This window comes from Sceloporus occidentalis, unplaced genomic scaffold, assembly GCF_023333645.1.
Source record: "Sceloporus occidentalis isolate IW3139 unplaced genomic scaffold, rSceOcc1.0.p SCAF_8, whole genome shotgun sequence".
In the NCBI taxonomy this organism is placed as follows: Eukaryota; Metazoa; Chordata; class Lepidosauria; order Squamata; family Phrynosomatidae; genus Sceloporus; species Sceloporus occidentalis.
The window spans coordinates 41337552-41359387 of NW_028316988.1; the positions used below are offsets into that span (position 1 = coordinate 41337552).

At 45.7% G+C, this 21836-nt stretch overlaps 1 protein-coding gene across 2 annotated transcripts in view; it reads right to left on the bottom strand.

The window, feature by feature from the left end:
* STARD8 (StAR related lipid transfer domain containing 8) overlaps nt 1-21206 on the bottom strand; it is a 46871-nt gene extending 25665 nt beyond the window's left edge. The window contains exons 1-2 of one of the 2 annotated variants that reach the window (XM_089536378.1): nt 21181-21206; nt 14221-14254 (exon numbers count right to left, since the gene is read on the bottom strand). The gene's annotated coding sequence lies outside the window, so the exon portion shown is untranslated. Of the gene's footprint in view, nt 1-7937; nt 8109-14220; nt 14255-21180 lie in introns of those variants that run through there. The other variant, XM_089536377.1, reaches the window with a different exon arrangement.
* Between the last annotated feature and the right edge of the window lie 630 nt (nt 21207-21836).

Here is a 21836-nt window from a genome sequence, read left to right on the forward strand (position 1 = left end):
ACATTGCTGTTCATGTAGGTAGACTTTTCCTGTATCACAACTACGTTTAACAATCACTATTCATTGTTTCTTGCATATATAAAAAAATGGAAAATTCAGAACATTAACAGTGATATATATATATCACAAATTTCTCCTTTCAAAAGACAGTTACAAAAGTCGCAAAGAAGAAACAGAAAAGCAGCCAAAAGCAACAAGGAACAGAAGTTTTAAGCTTGTAGTTGCAATGCAAGAAAGTTCCACTTCCACAAATCGCAATGTTTTATGGCTTTGCTTAGGAAACAATAGTAAAACTGTGCTCTTCTGCCATCGGTTTCTCCAGGCTTTTTGCCTTCCAAGCTTTCAAGTCACAATTTCACTATTAAGGAAAAGAAAAAGTATAGTTAAAGAAAGAAAGAGTGACGCAGAGGTTTCAGGGTTGGACAAGGGATGCAAATGCATTGCAGAAATAATGCAGTTTGACACCACTTTAACTGTCATGGCTCCATCCATCCTGGGATTTGTAGTTTGGAGAATCTCCAGCCCTCTTTGGCAGAGAAGACTCAAGACCTTACAAAAGGACTGAAAGTGGTGTCAAGCTGTCTTATTTCTACAGTGTAATTGGATCCAAGGATACCAGTTCAAATCACTCCTGTTTAGACATGGCTATCCATTGGGTGACCCTAGGCAAGCGATATATATATATATATATATATATATATATATATATATATACACACACACACACACACACACACACACACACACTCACATAACTGTAGCATAACTGAAGGAATACGGCTGGAAAAACATGTTTGCAACTCTAACGTGAAGTTCCTTTCTTTCACAGAAACAGTTGCATAGAAAGAGGAAGAAAGAAAGAAAGAAAGAAAGAAAGAAAGAAAGAAAGAGGTCTTTTGGAAGGGGCACCTGTTTCTTGGAAAACACATTGCGTTTCTCTTATCCGCCAGCTGCCCTTTTCAGCCGCAGCCAAGATGCCTTTTCCTTCCAGGGAATTTTAATCTTTTTTCTCTTTCTCTATCCTTTCTTTCCTCAGCAACACAACGGGCAGTTTATGCTTTCATTTAACTTAAGAGTTTGGCGTTCCTCATGTGCATCTTCAGGACCGATGGCCAGACCCAAGATTTGATTTTAATTGAATGACTTGAGACTCAAAAGAAGGCTAAAAAAGGAGCCCAGAGTCTTCTTCCAACCTCCTTCCGCTCAAAGGTCTCCTGATCCTTAAAAAGAAAAGGGTACTTGGCATAAATATTTATTTATTATTTGCTTTTTCTACATCAAGGAAGAGATTTGCGTCAGAACCAAACTCCCATCATCCACTTCCCAATGTGGCCCCTGGTAAAGCAAGCTGGGATTTGCAGTATTCCAGGACGAGGGGACATTTTGATCCCCCCAGATTCACATTTCGTGGCGTAATTGACACAGAAGTGGGCCTTCAAGGGAGGCTGTTTGTTTCCGAAAGGTCAGAAAGGCAGTGGTGCAAATGAATCTTCATCAGCACTTCCATCATCATCATCATCATCATCATCATCATCATCATCATCATCATCAGAAACTGTCCCTGCACCACAATCGCACATTAAGTGCTTAATTACAGATTAAGTAATACGAAAGGCTAAAGCCAAGCAGATAAAGCACTGCAAATTAGCCAAGCCAACTGTTATCTTGGACCTCCAACCCAAAGAAGGAAGCAAGAGGCTTCCAGTTAAACCCACAAAGGGATTAATTCGGTTTAACCTGAATAACTGCTTCTGTTCAGCGTTGGGAGGCTGGCTGCAGAAACCAATACAAATGCACACATCTCGCACTCCCATGTTTTGTCGGTCCAAGGAGCCAGAGGAAACGCCATGATTTGGGGACAAAAGGTCAGGAAACCAACCCAAGCGGCAGAAGCCAAGAAGATCTCTGGAGCTGCAGAGGAATAATAACTGCTGGCCTTTGGAAAGGGCAAGGAGAAAAGGAACAGAGGGATGGATGGTTGAATGAATGAATGAATGCTTGTGGAGGAACAGCAGAAAGGGACCAAAGGTCATTCCTGCATCATCCAAAGAAGCAAGCAATTCGGAGAGGAATGGAAAGAGGAGGAGGTCCCCCAGAGCGTCCAAAGGTGGCCTTTGGCAATGTCTGGAAAATGGCCGATCGACCTTTGAGCAGCCAACAAGGTCCTGCTTTGCTCTATAATCTCCCCTTTTGCAGGAGAGATGCAGGGAATAAGAAAACATCCTTAGGACCAGGCTCAAGGTGAACGACGGAGACCTTCCCTGATTCCATTGCTAGGCCTGAGAACAAAGAAATGGGCTAATTCATCCCCCAATACTCCAAAACCATGGCAGGTCTTTTCACCCATCAACATTTGGGGGCTTCTTTTTTCCAATTATCATTATTTTTAATAAAGTTCCTTTTGCTTAAAATTATCAAGAAAAATTTCAGTACCACATTCTGCAAGAGTTGAGCATACATACATACATACATACATACATGCTGATAGCCTGCAAAGCCCAGCATCCCTTGCCATTGGAAACACTGGGCAGGAGAAGCATGGGAGTTTGAGCCCAGTTCTTGCAGAATTGTTATTCCTGATGTAGATAGGCAACCATATATATATATATATATATATATATATATATATATATATATGTAAATATATTGACCTAAACCCTATTGAGGAATCCCAAGCAGAACAGACCCATCAACTGTTAAATGGTGAATCACACATAGAGAAACTGTGTCGATTCAATGGGTTTACTCTACCAATGGGACCTAGCCATGGCCATCAGGGTTTTCAGGACAGGACTATCTCAGGCCCTGGGTTTTTCAGGCCAAAACCTAAGGATGGCCCCTGAAGATGCCATTAAGGGTTATGGATTAAATACAAACCACAGTTGCTCATAGTTTACCATTCAGACACACAGAGGATATGCTTTCTCTGTTGGAAATCAGAAATCCTAGCTAAAGGTGATGGTCCCAGACCAAGGCGAGCGGAGAAGATTACTGCCTCTCACTTACTTGGGGAGGCAGGAAAAGGACCTTATAAAATAGATGACTTGATTCTATCCAGAACATGGATGCAAAGCAGAATGGAGGGTGATCCCTGGTGCAACAACAACAACTGGGAGGAAAGGAGGAAGCTAATTATCAGTACATGAAACCCACCCACCCTTGGAGGGTCTTTGCAAGTCGCATCAACACACCAATGAAGCCTTGAAAATTGCAAATCTACTGACTGAGCTAGAGATTCACATACAGCCCCTTTCTTTTTTGCCTGGAGATAAGCCACCCCAAAGTGGAGAATTTGCACCCCCTAACCCCCACCTGGAGATGACCGATGGACATCAGAGACTCAGGGCCATTTGAACCCAGAATGCCACACTGGGGTTAAAGGGCTCCTTCTGCAAACTGGCACCAAGCCTAAAAGCCGGGGGGTTTCAAATGGGTGTGCCCTTCAGAGGTTTGAGGGATGGATTAGGAAAGGTCACCCCTTGAAGCTGTGGCTTCAAGAAGGCGCTTTCAGAAATGTCCCTTCTGCTTTTCCAGAACGGCTCCTGGCACCAGATGACAGGCCCCAGGTCCTGATAAGCGGCCGTTAAAACAGGGAGTCGCTGCCTTGCCCTCCATAAATGTTCCGGCGCACGCTGGAAAGATAATGTGTCACTTATTAACTGGAAGCAGCGAAGATAAACCAGGCCTGGATCGTTCCAAAAAAAATGCAAAACTGGGGGGCATGGAGCCGAATGAATGAGCGCGGCTGCAAGCTGGATCTGCTCCAGGCTAAACTCAAAGGTTCCTCCGTTCATATCCGGAGATTAGCTACAGATTCGTATCTGAGCTCCTGCGATGCACAAAATAAGCAGGAAAGCAGAATCGCTTGTCATCTGGAGAAAACAAAGAGGTGGACCTCTTCTGACCCTCTGCCAACCAACCGGCGTCTGACACGGCAGCGGCAGCAAGGGACCGTTGGAGGGCAGGGAAAGGGAAGGCATGCCCTTAAAAGCCATTTTCCCATTGATTTTGCAACCCCAGCAACTAAAGCTGCCAGTCCAGGACCATCCTCTGTGTTTCTATATGTGCCTTCAAGCCACTTCTTGACTTATGGAGACCCCATGGATTTTGTAGGGTTTTCTTAGTCAAGGCATCCTCAGAGGTGGTTTTCCCAGTCCCTTCCTCTGAAATAGAGCCTACAACACCTGGTAATCCTTGGTGGCCTCCCATCCAAGTATTAACTAGGACTAACCCACTTAGCTTCCAAGTATTTAGGCCTCTAGGATTTGGGCCCGGGGTTAAGAGGCAAGAAGAGGAGGAAAAGGAGTATGGCTGCCCTTTGGGGAAGCTCACAGTCCTAGGGCCGTCCCTGAATATATCTGCCATTGCATCTGGAACAGTTTCGTATCTCTGCCATTGCAAGTGGAGCGCAAACTTGGGGGCTACACAGAACATTTCTTTAAAGAGGAAGAACTCTGCGCAGGAAGAAATGCGTTTCTTTCCACGGTGCATTAATTCTCATCCCATGACTCTCAGTTTCACTTCTTCCTGGGACTGAAAATGCAGAAACGTTTGATGTTGTCTAGAAAGGTCCCATCCTTTCCCCGAAAGGATGCAGAGAAGGGAATCCCCTAAGCTCCCTAGATTCACTTTCCATGTGCTTTTCACCCACAAGGATGGCCATGTGTCACAGGGGATGCTTGGATGGTGCCTTCCTGCAGAGCACAATAGGGCTGGCATGGATGGCCTTTGGGGTCTCTAGGATTCCTTGATTCCCATATCTTCCAACTTTTGCTCTTACAGCTGGTTCTAGGTGCACCATTGTGTGACCTGGAGCCACCGTTCTGGAGTGGCGCAAAATCTGCAGTGCTTCAACCGAGTCTTTCTCCCGAACAAAATGAGTGTCCAGCCTGAATGCAATGCAGGGAAATCCAAGATCCAAAACAGAAGGCGGTTGTCTCTTTAAACCTGGGAGTCCCAAGGGCTGGCAGACATTAATATAATGATCGGAGGTGACTTTGAGGGAGACGCAGCACAAAGCGGTCATTGTGGCTCAATGATTAACAAGGCATGGAGGGGCCAGCGGAAGAGAGGGACCCCTGGCTTGATCGGAATGCGCCTTCACTCAAAGGCAGCCTCTGGGTTGCCAGAAAACGTCCCAGGGCTGTCTGCGCACAAAGGTTAATGGAGGCAGGCCCAGCGCTAGGCTTGGGCCTCCAGAGCCTTTTGGTCTCTGAGAAAGTACAGTCTGCAAAATGGTCTTTGGCCCTGAGGTGGAACTGCGTTTGCCCATCCCTGCTTTGCAATGCCACCGAAGTAAGACGTTTCAGCAAACGTCTTTCTAAAAACTAACAGTATAAACATGTGGAATGAAACAACCCTAGTTAAGCCTTACATAAGAAAGCTAAAGAGCCAGTGGGATGTAGCGGTTTAAGCCTCAGATTAGGACATTGCTGCAACCCAGTGACAGGCATTTGTGTCTCTCAAGCCATCCTTCACCATCCTCCCAACACCAGTGCTGTTAAAGAAATCACTTCCAGCTAGACTAATGATGATGATGATTGTAGGATGCCCTATTATCCTTATCATCATCATCATCATCATGGTAGGTTGCCCTATATTATTATTATTATTATTATTATTATTATTATGGCAGGTTGCATCATCATCACCATCATTGTAGGTTACCCTATTATTATTATCACCACCACAATCATCATCGTAGGTTGCCTTATTAGTATTGTAGGATTTCACTATTATTATCATTGTTGTTGTTATTGTTGGTTGCCCTATCATCATCATCATCATCATCATCTTCATAGTAGGTTGCTTTATTAGTATTATTATTATTATTACTACTACTACTACTGTAGGTTGCCTTCTCCTCCTCCTCCTTCTTATAGTTATTATTTATTGGCGGCCACTATTATTCTCGTCCTTCTCTTCATTAGTAATTAATTTCATATTTTACGAAATGAATGGCCATTGGATATATCAGCTTCTTTGGTTGTGTCTCCACTGATTTAAATCACCAGATTTGTGTCTTGTTTTTGCCTTGCCCACACTGACAGAAAGATGGGATATTAAATGGACGAGTGTATGAATGAATGAATGAATGAATGAATGAATGAACGAATATCATCATCCCAACCATTATTTTATTGACTTATACCTTGCCTTTTCACCAAAACTGGGGCTCAGGCAGGCTTAGTAAAACTGAAACAAGTATAGTTAAATAGACAAGAGGGATACGAGTTTTAAAACGTGCCCAAAAGCTATTGTTAAAACGCATAAGGCTGGTGTGCCACTGAGAAACGCCTTAATAAATGATGGAGTAATAAGTGCATTTGAAAAAGGAGGGTCCTCCATTTTTGCTGTTCCAGCTGGCCTGGGTTGCAAGATCCCAGGCTGCCCTTGCGGACCACCCAGTCGGTGGAAAAGGCTTTGCGGGGGCTTTACTCCGACCCCCCAGGAAGCCAAATGGAAACCTGGAAGATTTGCAAAACCAAAAACCAACAGCCAAACTCATAGTATTTACACTGTTGTCATTGGAGTTGTGTTCTCTCCTTGCCACTAATACGTATCACAAGACTTGCAGAACAATCAATGATTAATAGCCAAGGGATGGAAAGCGCTGGAAAGAGCTGGACATGGTCAGCTTGGCCGAAAGGAGACGGAGCTCCCAACGCTTCAAATACCTCCAGAGAGGATGTGTGTCTCTACCTGTGGTTTTTAAAGGAACATTTAGAAGCATTTTAAAACTTCTTTTATGGGTTTTTAAATTGTATATTGCATTTGTATGCTGCTTTCGGTTGTCCTTATGGTGGTCTGTGACCCTAATAAATATCTATATCACAGAGAAGAGGGAGCAGAAAGTAAGACCAGGTCTTACTTATAGTTATAGTTATAGGAGGGAAGATTGCAATTGAACATTTGAGGGTAAGAGTGGTTCAGCATTGGCGCCAATGACCCAGAGAAGTCTTGGGGTCTTCTTCTCTGGACATCTTTAGAAAGAGGCTGGACTGCTCCCTGTTTCTGGGGATGTTCCAGCCGGAGATCTTGCACATTCAAGGGGTTGGCATTGATGCCCTTTGGGAGACCCTTCCAGTTCTAGGATTCCATTATCCTATGCAACAGCATTAAAATGCAGCCATGCACAAATGTGTGAACGTGGGATAAAAGGCAAAGAGACCAGAGATCCTCCTTTTCCAGGACATGCCTTACATTTCTGCCTACTGTCAATGAATTCCAAAATGCCCTCCATTCAAGCAGGACCAAGAAGCATGGATTTATATTTGTATAAGTGCTTCCAGCTCTTATTTCGTAATGCCCTACCTTTTCCTCAAACATCCTACATCTTGCAGCAAAATGCGTCTGAAGAACCAAGGTTCGACCCAGATTCTATCTGGACTATTTTCTCCATCTGGAAGCAACCTGAAGGAGGCTTGCAAGAAGGCTGGTTCCTCCCATTGCTCTCTCTTCCCCATCTCAGACAAATCCCTCAGCCTTTATAATGACACCAGAGCCAACAAAATGTGGGGAAAGGACACACAGACACACCACCCAAGAGTTACAACCATGAAATGCATTTTCTTAGAAGGTTTATGAAGGTTGCAGAACATCTGCCCCAACGAAGAAGCCCTTCTCCCTTCCAATGCACCCAGAGATATGAAGAATAATAATGCAGGTTATATCCTTTCGGAAGGAAATAGAAATAAAAGCATCTAACCTGACCCAAACACCACCTTTCCCTCATATTTGGAGGCAAATACAAGCATCCAGGGAAGGAAAACAGGGCTGTCAGACCATGATCATCATGTGAGTGTCATGCGCTCCTTTGCCTTCTTCGAAGTCATGCCTCTCTTGTGCAAAGGCAGAGCGAAGAATGCGAAGAAGGGCGAAAGGCAAAGCAAGAGCAAAGTGCAGTTTCCAGAGAGAGAGATCTGCCATGCGTTTACCTTGAGGCTCATGAGGAAAGTGTGCCGGGGCTAAGAGGAGGAAGCATGGCCGGGTTGGGAGCAGCCTGCAAACTTCCCTTCTTCTCTTTTGCAGGAGGGTAAAGCCATGGGCACCCAAGGGATGGTTCCTTGCCAGCTGTGGAGGGAGCAGCGGTGGCTCCTTCTCCTCGGCCGTTGTCAGGGGAAGTCACAGGTGGCCACACTGGGATCCTGGGAGGGTGGCCTCCTACTCCTCCTCCTCTTCCTCTTGCTCCTTGCAGCCAATGCTGGGCCACTTCAAGGGGAAAAACCGCTTCCCGGCAGCTGTGCGCTCTCTCCGCCTCCTGGCTCTCTCGGCCGTGCATCATGCAACTGCTCTTGGCACACTTCTGTTTAAGAATGCAGTGCATTAAAGCAAAGGCTTTTGCAAAGAGCACAGGAGGGACCGATGCAATAGACTGAGTGCTGGGCTAGCATTGCAGCACTCCAGGGGCCAGGGTTCATCGGCTTCAGAGGACAGCCATGGCAAACCCACCCTGAACAAATCTTGCAATGGACTGAGTGCTGGGCTAGCAGGCTTCAGCCATGGAGACCCCCCTCTTGGGATAGGCTCTTGCCATCAGAAGATGGCCACTGCACACCTGCAATGCACAAACCTTCTGATGTGGCTCCAGTGCTGGACTAAGAGTCTTCTGGGAGACCAGGGGTCAAAGCCCCACACGGCCATGAAAACCCATGGGGTGACCCTTGGGAAGGCCACATTTTCTCAGCCTCAGAGAATAGCCAAAGCTAACCCGCGATGGACAAATCCTCTGAGGAGACAGTTTGGTGCAGTGGTTTTAGTGCTGGACTAAGACTCTTCCAGGAGACCAGGGTTCAAATCCCCACTTGGCCATGAAAACCCATGGATTGTCCTTGGACAGGTTGCATTCTCTCAGCCTCTCTTAGAAGAAGGCAAGGACAAAGGGGGAAAGTGGGAGAAGGAGAGAGAAACAGGGACATTGTAAAAGCAGTTGAGAAAGTGGGACGGCAGAGGGTTAACCTGGACCATTGGAGGGTATGTTAGCAGAGCCATCCACTACAGATTAAATCCCTTATGTTTAAATGCAACGCCATATCTCTCTCATGAGGATCTGTCCAATTCCAAACTGAACACTGTTCGCTTCAGGGCTGGAAAGACCAGAGCACCCCTTTGCGTTGCACACCCTGCGATGAATCCCAACTGTGAAGCATGAATTCCAAGGCAGAGGAGTCATCTTGTCCAGGGAAGCCAGACCGGGCTCCTCCTTCATGTGTGGCTCTCTCCCAGGCTTCCTGACACACAAACACACACAAACACCCACCCACACAAGCACACCCCAAGGAGGCTTTCATCCTCAGGGGCCTCTCTGCAGCTGTGTTTAGCCACCTGCCAAATGGAAAGCAGCCGCCAAACAGGAAAGACACCCTCCCTCTCCCCCATTATTCCCAGGTTTAGCCCCTGAAACCAAGAAACGATGGTTACCCATCCATCCAAGACCCATCCAGCACCATCTCTGTAAAACCTCCCTTTTGCAATGGTCAAAAGTTTCTTAGTTATATTCTATAGTTTCTGAATACCTTTTGCTGGAGAGGAAGAAGGACAGTGAGATGCCAAGTCAATGTTCCCTTGAGGCTTCACACACATAACCCCCCCCAAAATAAAGCGCAGACCACTTTGCTTCCTTTCCAAGGGGGAAAAAAGTCCAATATCTGTCCTCCTCCTTGAAATCCTCCTCCTCCATAAGGCTTTCCCTCTCCTTTCCTCATCTGGAAAAGGCGGACTCCAGGGGCAGGAAATACTTTCCAGGCACCAAACTGAAGGAGGCCCCAAAACGGCAAAGATGGGGGCGAAACACAGGCCCTTCTGTTGACGCCAGAGGAGACATGTCTTTGGGCCACGCAAGCGGCTGGCAAGAAGGAAAATAGCAGGCGTGCCACAAAGTGACCCCTTCCCTGGGCCAAAGCAATGGATGAATGGGGGGCATTGAGGAAGCCCAGGCTGAGGGCAGCATTGACGGCGCAAAACAGGTTGCCAGGGCATGGAGGGCTCCGCTTTGGATGGATGGACAGCACTGGCACCCAGATGGCTGCAAAAGGGAAAAGGACCTGGTCACACAGGAGAAGGAAGAAAGCGGGGATTGAATTCGGCAAGGACAGGGGGAACAAGGCCCGACGGAGGCAAGAAGTGGACCCTGGGCTGGAATTTCTGCAAATGTGCCCAAGAAGTTGTGCAACTAAAGTGTTTCTCCAAATCTTCTGAATGGCAGCTGGCTCTTTATTATACTAGTATTAATAAATAGTATTCATAGTTCATAACACATTGCCAGGGCACTGTCTCCCAAAGAAGGGTTTCACATAGGAAAAGGGGTCTAAATTTGGCAAGGACACAGGGAACAAGGGCGGCCGGAGGCTAAAAGTGGCCCATGGGCTGGAGATTTTTGCAACATGGATCACTGCAATTGGTAATTCTGACATTCTTTCCTATTGCTGCGGATGGTCATAGCATTTTCTTGAAGGGTTTTGTAGTACAAGAGTTCAGCCTCTTTTAACCAAGGTCCATCCTTTTCTTGTATCTTATAATATAAAAATTATCTATGTGCATGACATTGATTTCTGGACACTTATGGAACAATTTGAATTTGTGGGGGTTTAATAGAGACTTAACAATGTTTGTAGCTATTAATTTTTGTCTTCTTTGATACATATGGTTTTTTAAAAAATATTCCTATAATAAAGTTTAAGGATAAATAAACACACAACATGAAAAAAATATTTTGATTGACAGAGTTGACCGTTGACCATTGGCAGTTGACCGCTGGAATTTTCAGTTGGCTCTTTGTGGCTGCGAAGCAGACTTTAAAGTCGATTAAAAGTCAGAGAGGTGTATATATAATATGTGTGTTTGTGTGTATGCTTTAAATTTATATTATACTGAATACATTTTATAACTGAAGATAAAAGCCTCCAGGAACTTTGGATGAAATCAACTGCCTATGATTTATCTCTTTTAAGTCTGAAAAGTGGCCATGCGCTGCCAATGCCAATAGCTGGGGCTTTTTTTGCTTTTATACTCTGCTGTGTAGATATGTTTTTGGCTGCAGCCGGGTGGTTTTTACGTTGACCTTGCTCAAATATTATATATTACATTATATATTATATTATATACTGGCTGACAGTCCCATCCCTCTCTCTTTCCGGCGCTCCTCCATTCTCTTCTCCTTCAGGCCATAGCATCCACTATTTTTGTCCACCAAGGACCATCCTTAAAACTGGACTTGCCCCTTCATTTCCATGCACAAAGGATTCTGAATTCGAATTGATGTTCTTGCACACTAATAGCATATATATAAATATATATAGGTCTGTCCCTAGGTTTTTCCCTCCACCAAATGCTTCTGAGGAAGGAGGCTCAAGTCTACCAAAGCTCATGTTGCCAACTCCTTTGTTCAGTGAGTCTCAAAGGTGCTAGCAGATCTCTCCAGATACTGATTCTGCAGACTAACACGGCTATGTCTTTCAATGCTCCTTGGTGGGTGATTTTGGGGGGTTTTCTCGAGGCACATGAAGACTCAGCGGGTTTATTTTTAACAAGGAGAAAGTCAGCCGCCAGGTGACTCATGGCCGGAGAGAGGCCGCGGGAGCGCATGGCTGACCACAGAGAGGAACCAAGGCGGGAGATTTCCTCTGGCCAAAGGGAGGGTAACATGGCATAGTGCTTCCCAGGCCTTGATTCTCAGAAACCAAAACCCATTTCTCCAGCTTTCTTCCCTTTCCCAACCCAGACCAATGTAGCAAGAAACACCCCTCACGTCCCTTCTGAAAATCCCCCCAAACCAAAATAGCACCGTCTCATGACAACGTCGGAGTCACAAGCCTCCATTTGCGGTTCTCACTTAAGATGGCATGGAAGGATATCCATGCAGGCAGAGGCCACTCTTGACCAAACAGAAGGCCTATGACTAATAGGATCGTCATATATTTCTCCTGTATGGTCTTTAACACCTTTCCATGATGGAGAACCAGTGGAACTTGGAAAGCATGCATCAGGCGTTTTGTGCATTTGCCTTGGTCCATGGAAGGTATTGCCGTTGTGTGGATTTTGGCCGTGAACCAGTGAGGAAAGGAGCAACGACAACTGCTCTTAAAATGCATTCCGACCCAACTCTATATCACCATGTAATTTTGGATGGATCTGAAATCAGGGCTTTGGTGGAATAAGGCCAGAGATCGGAACCGGGGGCCAAGCGGACCTCGTATTACAAAGTGGGCTGCCTACAAGCCAGACATTTGTGATGATGAAAAGATCCATATTTATCTTTGCTGGGAGGGTAGAAAGGCAGGTCAATGGGAGGAATGATAATCCAGGCATAAACCTCCTCTGGCAAGGAAGAAAAGGCCAGCCCTTCAAAGAAGCCACTTTCCCTGCAAAGAACCAGCCAGCAGTGGTCCTCCCAAGGTTTAAAAACCCTTGTTTACTTCCCAAACAATAGACTGGAAGTTTGGTTAGTATCATGGAGGAAAAGGAAGCGAAGGGACAGAGGCTTCGGGTGGGATTGGATAACATGCAACCCTTGGTCTTGGATGGGACTTCTCTGGAAATGGCAGAAGGAAGAAAGAAAGGCGAACCAGGGAACAGAAAGCAGAGACTAGACAAATGGAAAGTGGAGAAACCATGCCCTCTTCTGGGGAAAGCAGACCAGCTTTGTGATTTCCTTGCAAGCCGGGAGATGGGCACCTCATAGGACACCTCTCTCAATAACGTTTCCCGGCTTCATGGCAATTCTCCAAATGGGGACAAGTCTGCAAATAATGGCATGCGTAAATGTCCCTGAACTTTGCATGTTGCCATTGCACCCCACTCCAAGGGTCCTCACAGTTTGGACACTATGCTGAGTAGCAGCCGCTGTAGGGCCACTGCTGAGTAACTATGGGGAGGAGGGGGGCAGGGGCCCAAAATGAAGGGTCTGACTTCCCAAATAAGAATTCTGCCCTCCCCAGGAATTTTTCCTCCGGTCCCCCAATTTCTAGCATTGCAAGGAGTGAGATGTTGAAAATCATTCACACCCCAAACTCTTCTCTTTGCTGTGTTTGCATTCCCTCGGGAACTTTGCCTGCCTTTTTTCTCTGGATGCCAAAACTGCATTTCAGCAGAACGTTTAAGTTATTGCAGTGCCCTTATTTTGGGCTTCCCCTAAAGCTATACCCCGCGACCCCCGCCCCACCTTGAATGTACCAAATTTCATCGGTTTTCAGAAGCCAAGCAAGGTTAATACTTGGAGAGGATTGCCAGGGATGCCTTGCAAGGAAGGCTGCCTGAAACCATGATGGAGAGCCACTGAGTCAACAGCCCTGGACTGGATGAACCCAAACGCTCATTGGTAGAAAGCTCTAGTCAATAGATGATCCTTGGGGTATCTTCCACCTTTATACTCCAAGAAAGAAGCAACACATAGCAATAACAACCAGCAATGATAATGCCAAGATCTTCCTATGGAAAGAACAAGCCAGCTGCCTCTGAAAGAGGAGCCAGAAGAGAACTTAGCATCCATTTCTTTGCAAAGGAATGCAGGACAGATTATGGTCCTCTGCAGACGCAGACGATCCGTTTCGTATCGGTTGATATTTTGGAATATCCCTTTTGGAATAAAGCATTCCTCAGCTAAGATGTCATTTACGAGCGCCCTTTTAAAACTGCTTTGTCTCCTCTCTTGATCCCAAAGCGGCAGCATTTTCCCAAACATACGCATGCAACCATTGCAAGCCCCACTTTCCATACAACAGAAAAGCGACAGTGAATGCATCTGATCATTTCATACTTTCTTTCCAAACCAAAAGGAAATTGTTGTTGCAACGCAAAACCCAGCGTGACAAATATTCCACTTTGGGCAATCAGATATGTATACGATCTTATGCCATTGCAAAAAAGCCAAAACCCGTAAAAGCAGGTCTCATACGCGAGAAGGACTTTAAGTAGCCAATGTGGAGAGTCAGCGTTTCATTTGGCTCCTGACTCCTTCTCCAGGGCTACCGAAGGCCAACTATCGGAGCCCTACACACACCGACCTGGGAGTAAATCCCCCGTGTAACTTAGTAGGAGTTGCCTCTAAGTAGGCATGCACAGATTTGCTCAGCAAATTGTAGAAAACAAATGGCCAAATGGATTTCAAGCATGTCACTTCTGCAAAATCCAGGCTTCTCTGAGTCTATCGTCTCATGTCGTCTGGTGTTTATTTTGCCTTAAGGACCCAAAGGATGGAGGAAGAAAAGGAAAGAGGAGACTTACCCACATCGCCTTTGCCTTCCAGCAACGTCAAGCACTGAAAAACAGAAACAACAACAACCATTAAGTTATTTAGCTCACTACGGTCTACAAGGCAGAATAGTATATTTGTGTGTGTGTGTGTAGCATAATATTGGTGTACTTTATCTTTAAACAACAGAAGAAATATTTGGATGGACAGTGCAGTTGACCGTTGGCAGTTGACCATTGGGCTGTCCATTGGCTGTGAGCATCAATGGAGGCAGCTTTGGCTTTTGTTTTGCTGCTGCGTTTCTTTTCTTTTCTTTTCAAATGTCACTTATTTTTTGACATCTGCACATGAAAACACAGGCATAATAATAATTTGCTCCTGGCAAATGCTATCCATGCCCTGAGATAAAATAAAAAACCTTTTATCTCTCTATAATAAGATATGGATCCTTTTCCACATATACAACCCACTCCAAGATATCCATTCTGCCCTAAGGAATAGAGAAGTCACATAGAGGACTAAGGACTCCCAGCCTGAAGCTTTCACCAAACTAACCCATCCTGGGCACCTAAATCATGTATTTCCCATCCAAATCCCACACAAGACGAAACTTGAGCAAAGAGGCATTTGTGTCCATCCATCTCTCATCCATTTTGGTGGAACAACTGCAGGGAATGAATGCAGAATTGTTTCTTATCACTTGCAAACCAAGTCTTATATGCGGAACCATCTGATCTTCTCTTTTAGCATATATAGCCATCCTAAAGAATGTGGAGCTATATACTTGAAACTAAAGCTTGGAGCAGTTACTGTTTTTGAAGTTCCCAATATCTCATTTCATGCTGGATGGGCAGTTTTGGGGTCTGTACTCAAAAACAAAACCCCAAAAGTAACTTTTCCTAGTTCTGGTTGCCCGAGATAACAGTTTTCTTAAAGTACAGTTTATCCCACTGAGTAATTTAAGCTACTAGGGATATCCATGCTATCAACATGCAGACATTGTTATATATACATGGATGGACATTGCATCGCATTTGGTTCTTTCAAAGGCCACCAAAGAAAGTGCTAGTAAACGGAAGGAATTCACCCCTGAACTGTATAAATGACCCATATTCTACTGTCCGCTTAGAGAAAATGCAAACAGGATGCCACAAAACAAAAGTTAGAAAATGCAAGGTTTTCCATGCATTTAGTGAAGTGATGATGGACAAAGGCTGGAAGCTAGAAAAGGAAATGATGAGCCTCCATCAGAAAGGCCTTAAAAACAAAATTCAGAGATATTTCTAAATCTAAACACACTCCGGACCGAACATCTTCAGATTAAGATGCTTTTTCAACTGACGTCTGAGCTGCTTAATACGTTCAAATACGCCAGACCTGGCCAGATAGGATTTCACAACTGATCATATCTTCGTTTGTGAAAATTACGCGAACCAGGCTTTAGAAATCAGGACTCTAAAAAGTGTTTTTAGGGATGGTGAGGTTTAATATTTCAGGTTACCGTTAAGAGTATTTTTGCTTCTCTATTTTACAGCTAAAATACTATTCCGTTTAGGTATTTTGAAGGGGATTGTTGGTTTAACATATCTTTAAACAAGAGAAAAACATCTTTTGATTGACAGTTGACAGTTGACAGTTGGCAGATGGAATGGCTGTCAGCCGTGTGTCTTTAAAGTGAAGCAGACTTTAAACGTTGATTAGAAGTCAGAAAGGAATGTACATATATATGTGTGTGTGTGTGTGCGTGTGCGCGCGCATGCATGCTTTATTATATTATATTATATTATATATTATAATTGAGGATAAAATTTGGAAGAAAGCAACTGTCTGTGATGTGCTTCTTTTAAGTGTGGAAAGTGGCCAGTGCGCTGCCAATATCAATAGCTGTGGGGTTGTTTGCACCCAGAGCACAGACACCCAGAAATCATAGATTTGGAAGGGACCCCCAAAGGCCCTCCAACCCAACCCCTTTCTGCCATGCAGGAACTCTCAATCAAAGCCATCCCTGTGACAAATGGCCATCCAGCCTCTGCTTAAAAACCTCCAAAGGACGAGACTCCAAGCCGCAGGTGGAGGTCGGCTCAAACGGACTGACCATCCCGTGTATTCTATTCTGATGGCCGGCGGCATTGAGGCCGTGACAGTCTCCATAACTGAACCTCCAAGGAAAGTTCAAAAATACAGGATGATCTCTATCAACGCATCCCTTCCGACAGTCTTCTGTCTTAACCAGGAGCAGGCCTTTTGTAAAGTGGATGGTTCTTAATGGCCTGCACAAAAGCAAAGCACTTTGCGCTATGAACGAAGGCACTCACAATAGTATATCAATATAAGGCAGTTCTGTTCCATGCCTGGTTTCAGACAAAAGGGAAGGGGCAGTTGAAGGCTTGCTAATTGAAAGATCCTGAAGCCGTAGCCCCATAACCACTGTCTCCATCATACAAAAAGATAAGCAGATCAGGCAAAGTGTCCTGCAGCTGAGCCAAGATTTTCACTAGAGAAGGCCCTCCCAAATTCAAGGAGAAAGTCCTTTCCTCCTCCTCTCCGCGAACTTCTTCCCTCCCTGCTTTCCAAGCCGCCTTCTTCATTGAAGTAACATGGGGTCCCTTTGAGGGTCAAGGCGTCCGGCCGGTTGGTGGCCATAGTCCATGCAGAAGGTCATTTTGTGTCCCAGGGCAGGAAGGAAGGGAAGGGAGGGTGGCATTTGTCTGGCTGCTGCTTCCAGATCTCAAAAGCTGCCACAGCAGGAGGCAGGGTTTGCGCAGGGAAACCTTTTTAAATGCCAGGCTCAGAGCCAAAACAGAGGCCTCTCCAGTCCTGGCACAAAGGGGCCGGAGAGGAGGAAAAGCATTTGCCAGGATGCAGCGGCATTTGGGCACCAGATGAGAGTGGCGCTATGCCACAGACGGAAACTGGGAGGCACTGAGTGGCCAAGGGGAGGCATTATTAATGGGGAAGAATAGACAAGAAGACAGTGCAGCAGTTTTGCCAGAGCCAACTGGGAAGGGCAAGGTCTGATCCTTTCCATGATAAGCTCAGTGCCAACTACTTCTGCATTCCCAGCTCAGTTTGCAGCAACAAAAGGAAGCCAAGGACAAAAGGGGAAAGCGGGAGGATGAGAGATACTGGGACACTTTAAAGGCAAAGCTGGGAAAGTGGGATGGCAGAGGATTAATGAGGACCGTCCCTGCCGAATCCGGACACTTGGAGGGCACGGTGGGCAATTGGTGTCCATTGGGGTTTGGCTCCAGGAATCCCCCATGGATACTGAAATCCCATTAAAAATAACGGCACGGCGAAAGCAAGGTTGGTTTTTTGAAACTGATATATCTTGAAAGCATTTCCAAGCCATGGATGTTTGAATCTGTGGATGAAGAATCCATGGTGATGGAGGGCTGTCTTTCAATGGGCAAGTATACTTTTCATCCCACATCTGAGTTCAAACTACTTGTGAGCTCTGGACTCATTTTGCAGCTGAGGACAAGAATGAGAGCGAGAGAGAAACTGGGACAATTTAAACTCATCTGTAAAAGTGGGATGACCAGGACTGTCTCTCCCAAAGCAGGACCGTTGGGGGATGCTGCATATAGTCTATTGCACAAAATGACTGGAAGGACAAAGGTTGCCCTGTAGACTATTTCTCCCATGCGACGGAGAGAGAAATGCACCCCTGGGCGCACTGGGAATAAGCCTTGAAGAGGCCTTGCGTGGGATCCTTCCGAAGACCTCTAGCACTCCTCCTTTCCACGCTCAGGGTCTCCAGAGGCCTTGGAGAAGTTGAGGAATGCCATATATCCTAATGAATTGCCACTTTCCCACGGCCATCGGGACCCTCCTTCCTGTCCGGGGAATGAAGATGCCGCAAGGGAAGGAGCTTCCAAACTCATGTGCTGCAGTAAAAACCAAACCAAACCAAGACTCATGTGCAGTGATGGCAGAGGAACCCCAGAAAGCAAGCCTGATCTGAAAGTCCCAGTCAGGTGGGATTCGGGGCAGATTTGGAGGAGGGGGGCTCACTAAAATGCATGGCCACTTTGCAAAGGGCCTCCATGCCTTCTGTGGAAAGGTCTCACCCTCACACTTTTCTGATTTCTGCCTTCAAAGTCAGCAACTAGTCAGCAACAGGAGGCCAGATTTGCCCCCAAATTTCTGGCAGGTGTTGAGAACCCACTTTACCCCCCACTTTGACGCATGGATAAGTCGACCTAGGTTTTTTGGGGGGGTCGATTTTTGGACTAATATGTCTAGACTTATAGATGAGTATATGCAATAACTCTCCACACAAAATACCCAAGTTAACACTTTTGGAGAGGCAAAAAGGAAAAGAAATGTGTGCTGGAGAAGGGAAAAAACTTAAACAGTTGGAGAGTGAGTTTATAAACACTATGCCAAGGGCCACAGAAGAAGTATGATAGATTTCGAGGTCTGCAAAACTCAGCTTCAGGCTTAGAGGCACCAAAATTAAGGGGCAAAAGGCCACAGTTTTAATAAGAGGTTATTCTGGTCCTCTGCCTTCCTTCCATCCCCTATTTCTGTATCTTTTGTTAGGAATCAGTTAGTTCTGGAGAAGTCCAAGACCGACACTTGTGTGCCATTTTGGTCGGTCCTATTAAAGAAATTGTGCAACTCTGGGCTTTCTTTCCTGGTGCAAGGAGTTTATCACACGAAGGCGATCGGGACTTTATCCCATGAACTTCCCGGAAAAACCGCGTAATTACACATCACAGTTTCACACAACGTCACACAAAACCTGACATTAAAGTGGTCACAAAGAAGCATTGGTGCACACCTCTTTACTTTCGAGATTTCAGCCACAATGCATTCCCAATGTCACTTTGCGTGTGATAACCATTTGCGCCATTATGTGACATCTCCGCTTCATTTGCCGGACGCTTTAAACACGCTTTAATCTCTCTTTAATGCTGATAAACTCCTAAGCTTCCATTGCGAATGGGACAGGGAGCACTGAAGCTTCAAACACCTTAAGGTTTTGGACTGCAACTCCTATCATCCCCTACCTAGCACAGACAAACCCAGTTCTCTTTCTCCATGCCATTCGTCCCTAGATTTTCCTCCCTGGGGCTGCATCCGCACTGCAGGAACGATCCAGTTTGGCGACTGGTTGAACCACCAGGGCTCAATGCTATGGGTCTCTGCAAATTCTAGTTTGTTGTGGCCCCAAAGCAAAACTGTTCCAATGGATGCCACCCGATGTGCCTCCGCCTTTCAGTCGGCTTTGCTTGCATGAAGGTCTTTGTACTCAGCGTGGATTTGGTCTTTCCGGTAGTTGTTCCCTCTCTCATTTCCACCTCTTTCTAAAAAGAAGTTATATATTGATGACAACAACCACAAAAGCTGCGTGTTTCTTCTTTTTTGTTTTCCCCTGATTTTCACATTAGCTATTGACTTAAAAACATAACCCATAGGCTTTCAGCTCAGCATGTTCTGATGCAACGTCTCCCTCGCAGTCCCCATGTTGTCTGGTCTTTCAAATAGTCAACCTCAAAAACATCCCGGGGGTAGCCATGTTGGCCATATAGCAAATCCCATAACATCCCAAAAATTATATTATTATTATTATTATTATTATTATTATTATTATTATTATTAACATCGGGCCAACCAAAACGTACCCTTGCATGTTGCAAGCTTTTGAAGTCACCCTGGCTTCTTCTTCACCGATCAAACAAGAAAAAGGAATGGAAGATGTTAGTCCTAGGCCTTCTGGATTCGAGAAGCTGGGTTTGAAGTAAATGTCTTTCGTTGCAAATGGACATGAAAGTTCCTCGGCTTTGACCACAGGGCCAAAAAGGGAGAGGAGCCCTCCTCCCTTCCATCTGAACTAAGACCAGAAACAGAAAATGCAATTAAAATAAATAAATAAATAAATAAATAAATAAATAAATAAATACAATTTTATTCTTATCCCGCCTCTCCTATAAGATCGAGGCGGCAACAGTTCTCATTGTTTAGATGTTCTCAGGTGACTGTGGTTGACGCTGCAGCGTTGGTGTCTCTGCATGGTAAGAGATCATCCATTTCTTGGACGCCGTTTGCTCTTTGACCCAGGCCCATCTTATCCATAACTCAAAGTCTTTATTCTCCTCTTGTTGGATTTCTTCTAGATTGCCTTTGCGTTCCTCGGACCTCTTCTTCCTCCTCACCTTTGTTGGCTGATCGTCTTCCTTCCTGGCCTCAATGCTCTCCATCTGGGATCTCCTCTCGGTCAGCTTCTCCTTCATCTTGGCTCCGGCGCAGGGAGTCTCAAGATGTTGGGGTTAGGTTCACATTGGACACACCAAGTCGCTTCGAAAGATCAGTCCCAAAAGCATTACTGGGTGGCTGGAGGTGGTCTACACCAGCAAAGACGGGTCCTGAGCAAAGCTATTTATATGGCAAGTGTCCGTGACGCGGGCCCTTTGTGTCCGGTGTGGCACGCAGTGGGTATCCATGCAGGAACTCACACTCAAAGCACACAAAAACCCCTCCTTGACAGATGGCCATCAGGCTTTGCTTAAAAAGCCCTCTTTCCCCAAAGCGCTTTGCCCTCAAAGGCCAGTGGCGGAAAGAAGAAGAAGTGCTGCAAAGCCCCATCGAAACACAAGGCGGCAAAGGGATGCGTTTGCAACTGTCACTTTGCAGTTGACTATTGCATCTTTTAAACATACTTTTTGTATCCCCCTTTTTCAAATCTTGACCGAATAAAACATAAGTAATGCAAAGCAGCTGTCTCGACAAAACAGATATATATATATATAGGAAAGAGAAGTTGAAAGGCTCAGCGATGGAGAGTTAACGGGGAGAGTTTTCCTTCTGCTGGGTTTGCTCTGTCAGAAAGACAAAGCAGAGGCGCTTGCAACTAAGGAGGGGATGCAAAGCCGAAGGGAGTCAGAGACCCCAAATACATCCTCAGGCATCCAAATGTGCCCCTGATCTGTCAAAAAGTGTGCAGCCCAAAGAGTCTGATGGGGGAACGGTCTTTCCTTCCTTACCTTGGCCCTCCTGAAGCAAGCCCAGAAGAAATCCAGGAATGGCATCTTGCAGGGAAACCTCCCAAATCCCTTTGAATCAGCAGCAATGAGAGGCCCTTCGGGGTCCCTCCATCAGCCCCCCAAAAGGAGAGCCCCCTTTGGCCCCCGGAGCCATGATGGAAATCTCTTCGGGCAGAAGAGGAAAGAGAGACTGGGAAGGATGGAGGGAGGGAAGAAAGGAGGAGAGAAGGAGGAGGAAGAGGAGGCGGACCCTGCTCCAATTCAAACCCGTTGGCTGGAAAGAGGCTGAGACGAGCATAAGGCTGGTTTTTGCTTTAATGGGGTCTAACGCCTTCTTCTGATGCATCTCTGCCTCTTCTGTCAGCTTTTTCCATGGTTGTTCCCCCCTTTTCTGTTCTTCTCTGAATTTCCCTTAGAGCCTGTTTTTCTTCTTCTGAAGGACTATTTTCTTCATGGAAAGGTCGCTTTGATGGACAGAACCAATTTTGCTCCAGATTTGCAGGCTATTCAGGAGACCATCCTTGCCTTTGTGGAACTCCAGCCAACCACTTGAGACCCCTCTCCTTTCCTCTGCCTTCTTCCATTGGATGGAAAGGTCATTCACCACGAAACTTTGAATTTAAATTAGACATTGAAAATTGAAATATACTCAGCTC